This window comes from Globicephala melas, chromosome 8 (assembly GCF_963455315.2).
Source record: "Globicephala melas chromosome 8, mGloMel1.2, whole genome shotgun sequence".
NCBI lineage: Eukaryota > Metazoa > Chordata > Mammalia > Artiodactyla > Delphinidae > Globicephala > Globicephala melas.
Window position 1 is genome coordinate 100966567 of NC_083321.1, and position 14341 is coordinate 100980907.

The 14341-nt window shown below is 46.0% G+C and overlaps 1 protein-coding gene across 6 annotated transcripts in view; it reads right to left on the minus strand.

Moving 5' to 3' along the window:
* KIRREL3 (kirre like nephrin family adhesion molecule 3) overlaps positions 1-14341 on the minus strand; it is a 550312-nt gene that overhangs the window by 435373 nt on the left and 100598 nt on the right. The gene's annotated exons all lie outside the window — the stretch shown is intronic.

Below are 14341 nucleotides of genomic sequence, written 5' to 3' on the forward strand. Positions count from 1 at the left end.
TGCATTTTGAGTGGCAGCTTTCCAGTTCTACAGAAACTTTAAAAGTCACCCAAACAAAGAAACTTTTGGAGTTCCTAGGTTCAGGGTCCATGGATGCAAAGCCCCTCACCTCCCTGGATATGATCTGTTGGACATTTGATGACTATGCAGGAGAGACAAGAGGTGAGAGTTTAGATAGACCTCAAAGGTCTGCCCGCTGAGCCCAGCTGCTAACACCCCAACTCAGCATATATGCATGCTCCCCATTAGAGCAAATATCCTTATAAGTAAAAAACCTCCTCCTGTTTAAGTGAAAGTCCTCAGGGTTTGTTACTTTACTTTTTTCTCTTCCAAACAGGGACTGAATCAGATACTGAATCAGGAGCCTAACATCTTGGCAGTTGAGGAGATAGGAGAATCATCACGTGTTGTAGAGAGTCATGGAGAAGCCAGTAATCATTAGGAGGAAAGCAAGGCAACATGCAATGGCAAAGCAGGTCACCAGGGTGGTGAGAGAGATCTCCAAACAACACAGCATTTACAGCCCTTCACAACCCGTTCCCACCCATTGCTTCTACTCTTGCTTCCTGTCACCTTCCTCCCTGCCTCCTGTCCACCTACTTTCTATGCACACACAACTTTGGACTGGTTCATAAGTGCACGGTCACCATCACAATTTCCATAACGCTACTCATGCTGGCACCTTGGAATGCCCTTCACTCGTTTTTCCACCTGGAAAATATCCAACACTCTCTTCAAGTTACATGATGCGTACTTTTTCTGCAGTGAAGAATTCATTGCTCTCTCCTTAGCATGCTCATACACCTCTATTTTAGCATTCCCATCCTTACATAGAGTTTTCTTTTTCCCCACATCACAATATAAAAATCTCACGGGTAAGCATTAGGCACCAAACTTAGGTTTGGAATTCCAAAGCTGAACACAGGTTGGCTTATGGATTCGTGAAGGATGTTCCAAAATGCTTGTTGGTTTGAATTTATGATCCAGTATTAGAAAGCGTGTTGTGTAGAAGAAGGGCCATTACATATTTATTCAGAGTCAGAACTGGAACTGAGAGGGGAAGATGGACGCTTTGAATCGGTACAAAGACCTTTCTGATCATTAGAGCAGCTTCAGTGGAGGTCTCTTGAAGTCATAAGCTCCTTATCTCTGCAAATATAAAACTGGAGGAAGTGTGCGCTCCCTGGGAGATGGCACAAATGACTTCAGTGATGCTTATGACACATGTCAACCTTAAGATTCTATGAAGCATTAGGCCTGTATAGATGAACAAACAAGTGTTCGTGTCTACCAGTTTAAAAACGTTCTCTAACTGCAGTGAGAGAAGCCCTAGGATGACTGCTGCCCCTTAGAACTGGACAAAAAGCAGGGCAGATTGGAACGACCTCGTGATGCATTTCTTCATCAATTTTTTCCCTCAAACTTAGAGGGATTTATTACAAACTGATTTACCTTTCAGTGAATAGAATAAATATTTTTCCAAAGTAAAAAAAAAAAAAAAAAGTTCTCTAATACTACGTGGTTCTCAGCGTGTATAAGACTCACTTGTAAAGCTTGTTAAAATCCTGGGCTCCACTACCAGAAACCCTGTTCAGTAATGTGGAGGCGGCCACTGGGAATTTGCATTTTAAACAGTCACTACAGATGATGTTGTTGGAAGTAGCTCTGGACTATCATTGGAGAAACACTGTTTTAGAAGGTGCCAATGAACAGACCCTAGACCACTTTATTCGACAAATCTCTCTTTATACTGACATGAAGTCGACCCAAGCTTCAGGTATCTCCCAATACATGAGTGTGAAAAGTTTACAGTTTGGGCTCCAAGTCCAAGCACAGAGAGATGTGTAGGTCTACAAAGCCAGGCTGTCAGGATGTAGGGAGGATGTGTTTGGAGAGTCTTGAGGAAGGCTGGGCAGGTCGGTAACAGGCACATGTACAAAACTGATACAGGTCGCGCATCTCTGCAGCCCAGGACAGCTCAGTGCTCTATGGGGGAGTGTAACAAACGATCGAGCAAGCAAGAGTCATGACCCAGGAAACTAATTAGTTGACCAGCTAGATGACAGATTTTGAGGCCCATTCCTAGAGAAATGAGACAAGGAGATTTGCAAAGGTTGTGGGAGAGCTCAAAAGCAACGATGTCACCTCTCCGCAGAGGCTCATGAAGTGGAAAAGTTCATCTAGAAAAGCACAACAAGCACATTTTAGCACAGAGGTGCAGCGGTCAGTCAATATGAGAAAGACAACCGGGGGTTGCTCGGCAATGGGGTTTCTCCAGATTAAGACAATTGACACAACATGTGCAAAGTTTAACAGCATCCGGGGTTTATAATTTAACCCAACCTTTTGTGAATAGATATTGGGTGAAGGGGGCAAAAGGTTAAGAGGCTAGGATATTGTTTTTAAATAGAAAACCCTTCCGTGGATTTAGTGTTAATATAGAAGCCCCCACCCCCACCCCTTCAGATTGGGCAGTGGTAGGGTATAGGGTTCTTTCAAAGGCTGTTAAAGCTTTGAGTAGGGGAGAGGAATCTGATGCCAAGAGATGACCATGGGTACTGCATTCTTCCGTCCTGGACAACAGTCCCGCCATTTTTACATTTCAGCAGTGAGAACGATCTCAAAGGCAGAAGTGTGTCAAGTCTGAGAAGATTCACGTTCAAGTAGGAAGACAGTGGGAAACATAAAGAATCTCAGTGTGGTGACATCTTTGGCAACGCCCATGTTGGTCTCATTCATAGCACAGCCTCCCCAGAGAAAGGATGGAGGCATGAAAATGCAGCCTATTCCCCAAATGGATATTCTGAGAACTTTTCAGGCACGTTCTTATCAAATGTATTGCATTTCTTAGAAAAGACAGCTTAAGGACAGATCATCCTAGAATCCCAGCGTCCCTTAGATCTTGTTAAGTTTTGTTTGCATTGTGTGTGAATGCATTAGTCATTAGCACCATCATTGCCAACACCACCATCATCGTTAGCATCATCATCTCCCAACGGAGAAAAAACCAGAAATACTGAATCTGCCTTACTATTGTCTTGCAGGCAATTCTTTCATGGTAACTGAGAGTCCTTTCTTTTCTGAATAAGACCGTATCAGTTAGGTGGAGCCCAGAGCAGAGGGCAGCCAGCTGGCTCCGGAGCTTTCTCACGTTGGATGCCTCGGGCTGCTCCATTGTGCTCATTCATTCTAGGGTATTTGGGGCTTTGAAAAATAGGTCTCACTTTTCTATTGGGCAACAAATACTTTATCTAAAAAATTATGAGGCTCACAGGGTAAGCATGATTTCGCCACTGTCTGAATCCACTGATTACGGGGTATTGAAGCTAATCAGTAAAAATAAGGAATGGGACTAAGAAATAGTTACTTTTCTTCACCTGTCCAAATCTGTTTCTCACCTGAGTTCTGTCTTCTCTCTCAGCCCTTGCTCTCCTCTCTTCCTGATTCTTACACCCTTTCCTCTTCACTGTCCTTTGACATAGCTTGTCCCCATGCTGTTCCTTCTAGTCCTAACGAAGATGCTAAGTGGTTTTGACCCATTACTAGCATCAAGATGGTGGTGCACGCTAGATGTAGAAGACGCAGGAACGTGGTCTGGGTACAGCCGTGAAACACACAGATGCCAAGCATGGCTCCCTCCCTGATATCAAAGTCCTCATTAATATCCATTCTAAGCAACCCCTGTCTTCCCCTTCAGAGTCTCCCCTGAGGTCTAGGTGCACGGGTACTTCATGTACCCGCTTCATTTGCATTGCCTCAGCCCTCGCTTTATCACCTACCGGTGCCAACAAAAGGGTCTTGTTCATCAGAGAAGAAGTGGGGCTCACTTTTCTCCCGAAAGATGAACTTTTTTCTTAAACTGAAGGTCTTCTGCCTGAAAACGCAGCCATGTTTCAGCATTACATTCCAAAACAGGTGATGGCTAATTCAGCAATTAGTATGCACATCTAAATCTGTGCAGCCTCTGTTGATCTCTCCATTACAGTTAGTGGGTCCTCTGAAGTCTGCAGTAGTTAATTAGAGCATTATTGAACAGTCGGGCTGGAGAGCTGAGCGCTGCCATCAGTGGACAGCTTGGTCCCATGCACCAAATGCTGGGCTGGGCCTCGACTGGGGAGCACCCGTCTGCAGGGTGACCCAGTGCCAGGAGGGCTTAGATTGTCTTGAATAACTGACAAAGGGGCTGGAGGGAGGCCGCTTTTATGAGCAGAGAATAACGGTCACATTCTTTATTCTGTCCCACCTCTTGACAGGAAAATTCACAGTCCAATGGTGATCCGTTTCATAAATGTCTCCTCGGGGGAAAAAAGAAACCTTCAACATTCAGAAAAGAGGATAATGGTTCCAAGTGGGCTCAGGAAAGTCAAAATCTAAGGTTAACACATGAGTTAGAGATCATTCTTCCTGCCCTGCACTGCTTCACCTTGACTAGCCTCCCAGAAGACCTTGGGAAAGGCAGAGTGATGGTGGAGGGGGGGATGTGTAGGGACCCATGCAAGGTGAACAGGACACAAAATTATAGAAGGCAGTTTGGAAAAGGTGGCCTCTGAATAATTGAGGTATCGTGTCATCTGAAACAACTGAGTCTGACTTCCCAAAACTCTTGATAATTGCCCTGGTTCAGTTTTGAATGTAGCCCATGAATATTAGAACAAGCATGCACTCATCACTCTAAGACAAAAAGACAGCATATTTTTGTTGGTGGAACGGCAGGTGATGCTTTGGGGATTGGAGGCTAAGAAGAAAGGAGCATTACTGATTATGGTCACGGTCAGTGTGCTTTCTAGGGAGGACTCTCCTATCTGCCCCAATTTAGCTTCCATGCTGTTATTTTTCCAAATTCTTGAAGACAAAAGGGTCACCGCTCTTTCCTCAGCAAGGAGTGAGGTATGCTTTTCTGCAACCCATCCATCACCACAGGGAGGGGATGGGAGAGGCCGGGATCTACGCTGGTCCAATGAGTTGGTTTTCATTTCTCAACCTCTCTTCCCCGCCATCCCTTGACACCCCTAGGGTTCCCCAAACCTGGCCAGGAATGTAAAGGCAGCAGAATGACACACACATTTCAAGAGTTTGAAATGAACTTCATACCTCGGAGATACTGCGGGTTCGGCTCTAGACCCCTGCAATAAAGCGAACGTCGCAATAAAACCAGTCACACCAATTTTTTGGTTTCCCAGTGCGTGTAAAAGTTATGTTTACACTACACTGTTGTCTATTGAATGTGCAATAGCATATGCCTAAAAAATGTACATACCTTAATTTAAAAATACTTTATTGCTAAAAAATGCTAACTATCAGCTGAGTCTTCAGTGAGTCGTAATCTTTTTGCTGGTGGAGGATTTGAATTACTGTGAGAATTAGCAAAATGTGACACAGAGACACAAAGTGAGCAAGTCCTGGTGGAAAAATGTCTCTGATAGAGTTGCTCAACACAGGATAGCCACAAACCTTCAATTTGTAAAATATGCAATATCTGCAAAGTGCAATAAAACAAGGTTTGCCTGTGTTGGAGATGCAATTGGTAGAGTGGAAAGGAGGCTGCATTTGCCAGGACCTGATCCCCACTCAGCCACCGGGTGACCTTATTACGTAGGTCACATTACTTCTCCCCATCACATCTGAAAAGTGGGAATAGGCATAACATTGCCTTCAGTGGAGGTGAGGTCACCCATCTCCCTGGGGATGGCGTGAGTAGAGAGAGTATGGGAAACAACGTTAGAAGGTAGAGAATTGGTTCTTCTCTCTACTCTGTTCAGTGAGGGATCTTAGGCAAATCTTTCATTGACATGGGCATCAATTCCTCTAACCACAAACAGGAATCCTAGAAGGATCTATCCTAAATATCCCACAGAACCAAGGTGAGGACTAAATGTGATAATTACACGGAAGTACTTTGAGATCTGCAAAGGGCGACATAAACAAATGTTTAGTACTGGTTGGAGTGAGGCAGATGTGTGATCAAGTGGGCTGAACTGATTGCCAGGAAGCTAGGGAGAAAATTTTGAGAGTTTGGGATGCTAATGTAGACAGCAGCCACGAGGCTGGCATCAGACAATTTACAATTTGGAGCTCTCTGAGGTCTGCAAGAGGCTTTGAAGTACAGGAGCTCCCCCACTGCAGTTCCACTTGGCTGTGCTGTGAGTTTAAAGGGCTCTTACCAGATTCACACCAGGCTCTCAACTGATCAATTCCTATAGTAGGGAATAGCGTAGGAGAGCACATAGAAAGTTCTAGGAATTTCGTCTTGATCACCACTTTCTCCTCCATTGAAAAGGATGCTTAAGGGCTTCCCTGGTGGCGCAGTGGTTGAGAGTCCGCCTGCCGATGCAGGGGACACGGGTTCTTGCCCCAGTCCGGGAAGATCCCACATGCCGTGCATGAGCCAGGGCCGCTGAGCCTGCGCTCTGCAACGGAAGAGGCCACAACAGTGAGAGGCCCGCGTACCGGAAAAAAAAAAAAGGATGCTTAAGCATCCTTTTTAAAGGCTGGGCCCCAAATCAGGTACTAGACGTCTTTACGTCTCATCTGTTTGAGACTAGGATGCAGTGCCGAGGCTCTCCTGATGTCCTTCCATCCTAAGATGTGCTATTTCAGGATTCTATGAGTCCCTATCAGAAATTCAATCAATAGATAATAATTAGACTCTGTGGTGCCAATGGAGGTTTACTAAGCATTAGACATCAGACGTCCATCATTTCAATTAAACAAAGACTGAGTGCTGACTGTTTGCTAGGCTGGGACAGTAGCACTGACCCCTGTTACCTCTCCAGGGATTGAGGTTGAGGAAGTCCATTTGTGAAGTTATCAGTACGTATATACCTGGGCTGTTGTTTTCTCATGTTGATATTCATGACACCCTGCGGGGTAGGCGGAGAAGATCTTATCATCCCCACTTTACAGATGAGTACACCACCAGCCAGAGAGGTTAAATTGACATACCTAGTAAATGCTGGAGCCAAGGTCTAACTAGGGGTGTGTGTTTGTTGTAAGAGGTTTATTGAGGTCTAATCAGCATACAATAACGTGCCCGTATTTAAAGTGTCCATTTGATCAGTTTTGACATGTATTCACCCGTGAAGTCATCTCTACAATCAAGATAATAAACGTTTCCATCACTCCCTCCAAAGTTTTCTCTCTCTCCCTCCCATTCAAACAACTATGTGATCTGCTGTTTCTAAAAATGAGTTTGCTTTTTCTAGTACTTTATGTAAATGGAATCACATGTTAGGAGCTCCTTTTTGCAGGGCTCCTTTCACTTAGCATAACTATTTTGAGATTCATCTAACATTGTTGGGTGTATCAGTAACGCACAGCTTTTTACTGCCAAGGTGTATCCACTGTATAGATGCACCACAGTTAGTCTTGATTTGATGTTCAATGATATTTTTTAACTGCTCCTCTTAGGAAAAAGGGGAAGAAAAAGTCAATTCCCTCTACTCCTCCTCCAACTGTAGAAAATAACAATTCAAGTCTGCTCCTCAAATACTTCCTAATTAAACGGACAAACGTATCGGAGGCTGCACAGGCCTTCAGAACCCAGCAGCGAGAGCATCACCATGTGTAGGTTTTACTGGGACTTGCACATCGAGACGACAGCTTCTTTGCTTGCAGAGGAGAACGCACAGAGGCATAAACAATAGAGAACTTTGGAGAAATTATGAGAGCAATTTAGGAGTGGATAATTAGATATCTTTTGCAGGGTGTTTGGGAAATTAAATTAGCCTTTTTTTTTCAGTGAAGGTTTTGGGGGGAACACTTCATAAAAAATATCCCTGTGACTGATTATTTTTCTAATATCCTCTGCCTTTCTTTCTTGCATATCCAGGGAAGTGACACTTTTTGCCCTTAGTGGTGGCAGCCAATCATAGCCTATAATTGCATTCACTGCATAAATTGTCAGTGTCATGAATAATAAAATTAGTTTAAATAAACCCCCAGCTGCAACCACATGTAACTATCTGGTGGAGGATCCTCCGTCCTTTCATTCTAGGGGAAAGGGTCAGTATATTTAAATTTATCTCTGTAGTTAAATTCTTGAATTAAAATGAAGATATAATTATTAGAGGCAGAGGGCTGGGAGTGGAGGGCGATGCTTTGTGGTGCTCAGCAGCTTCACGAGAGAACTGGCCTCCCACCTGGACCCAGGGAGTGCCTGGTACCTACGAGATATGGCCCTGACTAGCAATGATGGTCCAGGAAGGGTTTGCATTGGCCCAGTGGTCTCGGCTTTCCCGCAGGAGGGTCTAGAGGGAGAAGCATGGGCTCCAGCACCGAGCACTTCTTCACGTTCCTGCTGTGTCCTAATGAAATGTCTCCACGTATTACCCGGTGGCACTAAGATACTTCTGAAAACTCTACCCACTGGTCTGGCACTCTGATCGTCCAAAGTGCTGGCCAGTTTTCGGTGGAATCTCATGAAGAACTCTCCCATTGAACAGCGATCAACTCCCTAAGGTTCCTACTCCCTGACTGCACACAGAGGTGCCTTGAGGGTTTCGGAAGTCCCAGCTCAGCTTCTGTGTGACAGGGTGACTCACAACCTCACCAACCTTTGGGGACTTCATTTGGATGGCCGAGCAGTTGCCCTCAGCTCCTCTCTTCCTTTACAGACCCTGCTCAAAAGCTCTGCCTTCTTTAGACATTCCTCAAGCTGCTGGGGTGAGTAAGACAGGAGCCGGCAGCCCCACTCTTAAACTCAGAGCGCCTCTAGTTCACAGCATGCTCGTGCCGGAAGGCCATCACCATCACCGTCCTCGTGGTGGCTGCCTGTACCCTGGGTTCTTCCAGCATCCTCCTGACTACTTTCCTTAACACAGCTTCTTCTGGGGTCATGTGATTTCCCCAAACACAATGCTTTCCACTCCAAACCCAGCCCCCTCGACTGAGCCAGTCCTCAGTCTGTCTTGCCTCTTCTGTCCCCCACTTGCCTTATTCCGTTCCTGAGCCCACTCCACTGACTTTACTTAATGAGGTTTATTGTTTGTGCTTAGGGATTTTCAAAGCCCCATCACCCTCTTTGAGTCCGCCCTCAGATCTTCAGTCTGCCAAAGAGGTACGCTTTTGAAGCTCCCTTCATTAATTCAGTGCCCAGCTTCTGCATTTAATGGCGCATGGATTTGAAGCATACATAAGCCACAGTGGAAACATCTGAGAAGAGTCCCAAGATACTGCAAATTATAAAGGCTGATTAGGAAATAGCATGGTGCTCTATCTTCTCCTGCCTTAGAACTTTATTCCTCATATCAAAAAGATTCTGGAATATCAAAATATCACTGTCTGACTCTGATAATGACTTCCCAGAGTTTCAGACATTGGTGGAACAAAGATTTAATTTTAATTATCAGCAGCTCTGTTTTTTTTTTTTGTTGTTTGTTTGTTTGCTTTATCTTCAGTACTTTTAAAGGACGGGGGAGCTGGGAGGAAGCACAGTGAGGGGGAGGAAGCAGGTGAAATAGCAGCGCTATGAAATCCTGCTGCTTTTGACAGGTCCCACCATCACTGAATGGAGGGACTCCTGGGCTGCAGATGCAGAAGGTTCTCTGCCGCTAGTCTGTCTTGCTGCACTAACACTGTCAGGCAGCAAATGGCAGGAGGCGACCCCAGAGAAGCCACGTGGGCTAACAATCAAGGCAAATGCACAGACGCCGGAAACCACAGGGAAGCAATTTAGCTTTGAAATCCAGCCTTGACCAGCTGAGTCAGAGAAGAACGGCCACCAGGACCTGCTGAGCCTAGAGCTATAGCAGTGGTGGAGGTGATGCTGGAGCAGCGTTAGTGGGCAAAAGCTAACCCCCTTCCCCCCTTCATTGAGGTCCCTGTTATCCCTGAAAGAGGAGCACGATCCTTGGGAAGTCTAGCTCAGGGGAAGGCATCTTATCTAAGACCACCTAAGAATGTCTGCAAAAGTAAGGCTGGGTTTGACGTTATTTAGGGAGTCACCTGTTACGGATTTGGGAGCAGTTGGCACTCTTCACTTTCCTTCCACCCCGACCTGGAGACAGATCACTGAACCGTGAGGCCAGGATGCCGGTCCCGGCCCTACCAGCATTGAGGTGCAACCTGAGGGAAGTCACAGAGCCTCCCAGGTCTTCAATGGCCTTGGTGATTTCCAGCCATTTTTTAGCAGTGGAAGTGTTTTCTTCTCCAAATGAAATTTTAAGTGCAAACTCACTATATAAAATAGCTAAGAGGGGCTGGTCTGGTGGCAGGAGGTCCCAGCATGCTCTGTTTTTCTTGGTCCCCCTCCTACCCTGCTGCCCCAGCAGAGGCTGGGGGACCTCGGAGCACCCCAGCCCTCCTCAGAACCCACCATGAAAACAAAGCTCTAAACTATTTTTACAACGGCTTCTGGCTGTAATATCTAGGACTTGATTTTAATCTGTGCCATTTAGGATACACGCAGGAGGGGCTCTGAGAGAGGCACAGTGACAGACTTTTTTCTTGGAAAAATCAGCTATCACTTATCTTTAAGCAGGAAAAAGAAATGACAACCCTGAGAAAATGATTTCCCTTTCACAACTTTATTATGAATGCTGAGCACAGCTAGAAGCAAGGCAAGGCTGCGTGTGTGTGTGTGAGTGTGTGTGTGAATGTATGTATGTGTGAGTGTGTGCGTGTGTGTGTGTGTGAGTGAGTGAGTGTGTGTGTGCGTGTGGTTTGGGTGGGTGTGGGTGGAGGGCCAATCCTTTTTTGCTATTTTGGTGTCATCTGCAGTAACAGGGTAGAGACTGCGGTCAGATCTGAGTTTTGTGCCCCTGGCACTGCGTGCACGTCAGCCCCGGCATGGTAAAGGGGCTGTGAATCTCCTCACACCCCATGTGAGTGCAGGGAGCCCACTGGGTCTCCCGTGTGAATGTCAGCTGGTCTAGCGGACAAAAACCAGCCCTGGACACAGCATACTGCCTGACATCGCGGCTGTGGGTCTGGGCTGGGCCAGTGCTGAGTATTCTAACTGCCTGTTTAGACACGCTTTCACTATCTCCCTGCACAGCTGTTTGCATGCCGGGGAGGGATTTTGGTACCATAGTAATTTTCCCCTCTTGTTTGGCATCCCTGAGTTCACATTAGAGAAGCCCAGGAGAAGAACCATGTTCTCCAGAGAAGACGTCAGCATTTAGGGTTCATGCAGATAAATCCACTCACTGACCACGCTTCCCCGCTTCCTTCAAACCACTCAGAACAATTCAGATAAACACTTTTTCAAACGGCGCTTCTCCTATAATTTCACTTCCTTTAAAAACAGTGATGGGGTTATGTCTGTCGCCCTGGAACGTCCATCATGCATTTATTTTATCCAGCTCAGTGCTAGGCAGCAATTAGCAAAGGTAACACTAATTAGGTTTTACAATGTAATATGTATCCCCCTAAACTTAAGTCATACATTTTAAGCTTCTAATGATTGCAAGGTCACTCTGCTATCCTTCATAATAGCAGGGATGCTAATGAGTGCATTTGGTATGCATGGGGATGCCCCTGTTTCCTCTTGGGACTTATTAGCATTTACTGGGGACACTTTACTTAATTTGTTGCTGAGCTCATGCCCTAAACAGAACCAGTGAACCAGCCACCTGAAAGGCTAGAAGTTTTAGACTCTGGAGGATTTGACCCTCTTGAAGCCCTGGCTATCTGGGTTATTATGAGAAAATCATTTGTTTTGGCCTGGACTTCCAAGCCCCACATCCTCTTTGTCTAATTGTCTCAGCCAGCTAACCATTTCCTACCTCCAACTGCACTTAAACTGGCTCCTTCCTGCTAAGAAAAATGTTATATTATTAAACATGTATGTTATAAATGCCTTAACATTCATAGTTTCAGGTTTTGATCATGTTGCCAGGATATTCTAGATACAGTTACTATTTCTAGAATCAGTTTCTGTTTCTTAGACTGTAAGCTCTCAGGAGGTAGAATGCAAACCCATGAGACGGTCTCTGTACATGCCTATCCCAGAGTCACACGTGACTCAGTGCTCTGTGTGGGCTTTTGGATGCTGAATGAGGTGGTAGGAACGCCAATGATGAACTTCAAGGAGCCTCAGCAGAATTCTCCCCAGGGTGCAGCTGCAGGAAGTCATGACAAAATCTATTTCCAGGCCTGACATGCCTAAATCATCACGTCTGGGGCGACCTCGGAGGATGATGTGATTTTATTGGGAATCAAGCTTCCTGTCTTCCTTCTAAGGGAGTGAAAGGAAGTGATGAATTGAGGTTTATATATGCAAACTAGAGAAAGCTAGGGTTGTTTTAATTTATGTCTTCGCTCAGTACAGTAAGTATTTATCCCAGTGTAGGGATATAGTGGTGAACAAGACAGGCATGCCTCCTGCCTCTTGAGCCTGTATTCCAGTGTGAGGAGACCACAGCAAGCAGCAAATTCTCTAACTGATTCTTCATTTTTAATCACACTAAGTAAAATAAAGAGCTATGGGGTGCCATGAAAGAAGAGATGGCCCGATCTACTCATTGGGTCCAAGGGGGGTTCCTTGAGGAAGTGACGCTTCAGCTGGGCTGTGAGGGATGGGCAGAAGTTGTTAGACAAACAGGAAATGGAGAGAGAGTAGCATGCATGAGGGTCCCAGGAGAAAAAGTAGCAAAGAGCTAAAAGAACAAGAGGAGGGTGGTACCAGCTGAGGCTGTCTGGTCAGGCTGGGGTTGCAGCAGGGAGCTCTCTGCAGACCCTGCCACAGAACTTCATTTTTGTCCTTGGCCATTGGAGGCCACTGGAGCCTTTAAAGCAGGAAGTGACGTGATCCTTCACCACCCCCGTCCCTCCAATATTTTCTTGACCAGTGATCAGATGAGTTCTTGAGCTGTCTAGGCACTGAGAGTGGGAGATATAAAATCATTCATATCACACTCCATCTTCTCTGGGAATCTACAGGTGTAGGGCTCCAGAGCTCTCTGTGAGAATCAACAGATCAGCATGGGAAAATTTGAGCTTCAGAGGAAGTAACTCCCAGGAACAGAGATTCTCAGATATTGCAGCTTGCCATCATTCCTAGTGGTTCCATGATAGCTTCCTCCCAACAAGGAGCATCTTTCTTGTGGGAGGAAGGGAAAGAAAAGCAGAGCGGGCTTGAGAGAAGAGGTGGGAGGAAGGAAGAAACATTCAAAGCAAAACTTCTGAGAAGCCCTTGGAATTTTCCTGCTCTCCCTTTAAGAGAATTACATGCCAGATCCTGGAAGTGGGAGATGAGCCCCAGGTCTTAGACGGAGCGAGGGTCTGAGTTATGACTCTTCTGGTTACTGAAAGACCCTGTGAATAGAGCGCCAGGTCCTTCCACCTCTGGAGCAGGTGGGGCATGGACATTCGTTCCATCCCTGCCTTAAGCCTCCCTTTTACAGCCTGAAACAGAACTCATCCTGTCAGGAGCCCTCAGTAGCCACACGACCCAGCTGCCCACATCGGGCAGACGCCTCAGACCCCAGACGATAAACACTACTTTGTACCACACGCTTAAAATGACATCAAGAGGAGAAACTGCAGTGGCTTTGTCACCAGAGCGAATGGCACATTCTCATAGCCAGATAATGCAGAAGCACAGTGCATTTGTAACAGACAACGAAAGGATTATCCCCCATTCATTTCAAAGCACCCTTCATTCCACTAAGGGATTACATTTCTCTTTACTTATCTTGCAAATGGCTTTTTTTATTCTTGTTTTCTCTGAAGAGCACACGCATGGCTTATGGCAAATATAAAATGTAGCTGGGCCTTTTAAAAGACAAGGCCTCCATTAATCACAGAGACGTGATTCTCCAGGATACCGTGACTGCTCTAATCCACTGCCAGGTGGTTGGATAGCTAAGCAACTAACCCCACAGCATCCAAGGCAGACCTGCCTCTTCGCTAGTCTGCGAAGGGGAAAATGAGCCCTGAGAAAGGGCAGCATCTCAGAGCAAAGCTGAGCCAGTAAGAAGGCTTCGCTGAGTTCTCCCAATACTGGGCTTTGGGCTTTTGAGCGGGCTTCACGGGCTCTCCTCTACACCCCCTCCAGGTAACCCTGGTCCTTGCAGAACCACGGACAGGCATGCTTTCTAAAGACTTCTGCTCTTTACTCGGAATGGAGAACACATCAAAATCTAAGAAGCAGGCAGAGCGAGGGGCATTCCCAGTGGACGGAATAATGGCACAGATGCCCTACAAAAATATGTGGGTCCCATCGGCGGCCTCAGTGCCCTCCATCCAGGGTATGGGAGACTGTGTGAACTGGACAGGACTGTAATGCCACCCGGAGTTCTGACTCTGCTCAGACCCCTGGGGGAGGGGTGGTGCGGTCAGTAATCTCTAGCACTTGAGAATTCACTCTCACCATAGGTTTCATCTCTGTGTCTGTTTTCCT